At 40.2% G+C, this 3,856-nt stretch overlaps 1 non-coding gene across 1 annotated transcript; it reads right to left on the bottom strand.

The window, feature by feature from the left end:
• Positions 1–1,615: 1,615 nt before the first annotated feature.
• Positions 1,616–1,723, bottom strand: LOC141644501 (small nucleolar RNA R71). Its single transcript, XR_012544116.1, has one exon. It is a non-coding gene; the product is annotated as a small nucleolar RNA R71 (small nucleolar RNA).
• Between the last annotated feature and the right edge of the window lie 2,133 nt (positions 1,724–3,856).

The raw sequence follows: 3,856 nt of genomic DNA on the forward strand, positions 1-3,856 counted from the left end.
CGTTTCGTGCGAATACCGCTTTTGCTCAACCCTAGTTCTCAAACATTTGGTTCTTAATATATTTCAAGCATTTGATTCTAATTTGTTTCTTCCATACAAGTTCATCTCTATTAAGGTATTTCTATTTCTAGTTTACGATTTTACATTTCTATTTAGTTTACGCATAGTTTATTATTAGTATTTTATTCACTTTACTTTAGTTTTATTTCTTTTGCATGTTATATCATTTAGTTTATATAAATCACACAATCATGTTTAGCATTTCTTACAATATAGTTTATAATTTACACTTTAATATGAGTAGCTAAATTTCCTAGTCTAAGGGCTAGGGGAGCCATGCAAAATCAAGTATATAACATGTTAAAATCGGTTGATAATAATATTATTCAATTGTTTCTCACATGTCTGCACCATACCGTTTAATCTTTGTTTAAGGCCTTATCCATAGATTAAGTTTGTTCATTCATTCTAAAAGTCGAGAGGCATGGAATCGAATTAGACAAAGCATATGTAGTAGGACGACCTAGTCATGGACGAAAGTTTCTCTAGGACCCGGTCTATGGTTGATACTAATGCCGTAAGGTGGGTGTCTCTAAGCCTAAGCAATTGACAATGTTTTTAATACCAAGTTTAACATAATTATATATTTACCTTTGCATGTGTGACCCAACCCCCTTAGACTCCTTTTTATTATATAATTTACATCATAGTTTTTGTTAGTTATCAAACCAAACAAACAAACCCAAAACGAAATCGATCTTGATAGAAATCTTCCCATAGAATTTCACAACTAAATTCCCGTCTCCTTTTGTTCGACCCCTATTGCTACATTCAATTGTTGTCTAGGGTAATTATCTTTACATAGGTACATGATAAGCCTATCAAATTTTGGCGCCGTTGTCGGGGAGCACGGTTTTGTTGCGTTTTGATTTGTCGATTTTATCTTTTTTTTCTTTTGTCTTGAGGAACACTTGTTTCTTGAGACCATTACTTATCATTTTTCTAGAAATTGTTGTCTTATGCCCAGGTCCTCTCGTAGTGGAGAATTACTTTCACCGGATTCCGATCCTGAGAAAACCTTTAGGAGAAGACGACGTTTTTGGAAGGAAGTGAAAGAGGCCTCTTCTCCCGAACAACTTGAAAGTGCTAGAAAGTCTTACCTAGACGATCTAAAAATTCTTGAAGAGGAGGAGGTTTCAAGTTCATCATCAACACCACCACCACCACCATCTACTACTAAAAAGACGGTGAAACTTTCCAATCACTCAAAGCCCACCGCGGCCATGCTTCCGGCCGGTATCACAACCACTCAAATTACCGCACCGGACTTCGAGATCAAACCGGCTTTCATTAGCCTTGTGGAGAGGAAGCAATTTGGGGGAAGTCCTTTGGAGGATCCTAATTTTCATGTGCAAGATTTCTGTGATTATTGCTCCATGATCCATCAAACGGGCGTCACTCAAGCCCAAATAAGGGAAATACTTTTCCCTTTCTCTTTGAAGGACAAGGCCAAGCTTTGGATCAATAGCATTTACCGCACCGCCATGGGAATCACCAATTGTGAGACATTGACTATTGCTTTCTATCAAAAGTTTTTTCCACCGGAGAAAACTCAAACCTTGAGGAGCCAAATCACCGGATTCCGTCAACAAGCTCTTGAGAGCTTATATGAAGCTTGGGAAAGGTACAAAGAGATAAAAAGGCAATGCCCACATCATGGGCTATATGATTGGTTTCTAACTATAACATTCTACAATGGATGTTGTGCCAAGTCCCGAAGGATTCTTGATTCCGCCAACAATGGGCGTATTGATCAAATTGACACCGACCTTGCTCATGCCACGATCGAATCTATAGCAGTCCATGATGCATAATATGTCAATTCCCGAATTGTGCCACCCAAAGGTAAAGAAGAATCCTCCAACAACTCTGTCTTGCTAGCTCAAATTGCCTTACTCCAACAACAATTGGCGGATAAAGATGCTAGAGATTCTCTACAATAACTCAATGCCGTGTCTTCAACAAGTCAAATCATTGTCTGTGACGGTTGCGGAGGTGCGGGTCATTACACCGCTCATTGCCGAGCTACTATTGAGGAGGTAAATGCTTTTCCGGCTTTTAGACAAAGTTCCTATCCACCGGGTACATTTTCCAACACTTATAACTCGAATTCAAAATTCCATCCGAACTTGTCTTATACTAGCAATAATGTGCTTAACCCTCAACCCCCACCACAACAAAATGCCTATGTACCTCAACAGTAAAAGTATAATCCTCCACCGGGTTATCAAAATCAACAAAGGCCCCCACAACACAATTATCAACAAAATCAACCCCCACCTCAAAATAGCCAACAAAACAACCAAGGAGGGGGTAAGCTTGAGGGCTTGATTGTCCAAATGCAAAGGGAATTACTGTCTCAAATCCAAAAGAATGATCAAGCTCATAGTACCGCAATCAAGATGTTGGAGCAACAAGTGGCTCAACTAGCCGCTTCTAGCTCTCAAAGGAAGACCAGCCAACTACCACCCCAAGGTACGCAACTACACGAGACCGTTAATTCTATTTCCTTGAGAAGTGGTACAAGCTATGATGGGTCATCCATGACCTTGGATGATAAGGTGGTTGTTAAAAAGCCCAAGCTTGGGGTAAATGACAAAAATAAGGCTAGTGAAGAGCCTTTTGTTAAGGATCGTGTGCCATTTCCTCATTGGTTATTGATGCTAAAGAGAAAGAGCAAGCTTGATGTCAAAGATGTTGAGCCCCCTATGCCCAAAGAAAGTGACGTGGAAATTGTTGAGGAAATATCTCATAATGCTAAGGAGGGTGATGCCTTTTCAAGGAAGGTGGATGTTCTCATTGAGAATGAGAAAGTAAAAGTGAGAGATGTGGAGGATGCTCCTCCAAAGGAAGTTGTTCAAGTACCGTTTCCTCATTGTCTAGAAAAGCACAAGGAGGAAGGTAAGTTCGGTAAGGTTTTTGGAAGTTTGTAAGAATTTGCAAGTCACCATCCCATTTATTGAATTACTTACCCAACTCCATTCCTACGCAAAGTTTATGAAGGAAATCCTCTCAAAGAAGCGATCCTTCAATGCGGTTGAGACCATTGCTTTCACCGAAGAGTGTAGTGCACTCTTACAAAACAAGTCTCCCCCGAAACTTAAGGACCCCGGTATCTATTCTATTTCTTGCAGTATAGGCACATATACCATTTATAAGGCTCTTTGCGACCTAGGTGCTAGTGTAGGTGTCATGCCCTATTCCTTTTGTGAAAAACTCAACATGGGTGCTCTAAAATGCACAAATACAACATTGCAAATGGCGGACCATTCTTTAAAGCGATCTTTGGGTGTCTTAGAAGATGTAACCGTCAAAGTTGGCAAGTTTTTCATACCCGTTGACTTCCTCATACTTGATATGGCCGAGGACTCACAAACCCCGTGATGGTATCAAATTATACCTCGCAAGTGCACGGTTGTCGTTGTACACTATTGAGGGTCGATCCCACGAGGAGCTAGGAAGATTACTAATCGTTTTAATCCTTAGGTTAGCTAAGTCAACAATAATAAGATGAGGGTATTAATCAAACAACTAAACTAAACAAAATGAAATGCAATTTAGCAAGAGAAGGAAAGATGAGCAAGATAAGATTAAGTTGTAAATCAAATGATTAAAGAGGCCTAGGACTCGGTTCTCCCACAACAATTCGTAATTCCACATCACGATTCCCTAGGCTAATTATTCGGGTAGACAAGCAAGAAAGAGATGGCTCTAATTCGCCTACTAACTCCCTCCCGGGCTCATAATAGGACACTAGCTCTACCCACCAACCCCCCCTCTCGGGTTCGAAGGTCGG

The sequence above is a fragment of the Silene latifolia genome, chromosome 2, assembly GCF_048544455.1.
Source record: "Silene latifolia isolate original U9 population chromosome 2, ASM4854445v1, whole genome shotgun sequence".
Classification (NCBI taxonomy): domain Eukaryota; kingdom Viridiplantae; phylum Streptophyta; class Magnoliopsida; order Caryophyllales; family Caryophyllaceae; genus Silene; species Silene latifolia.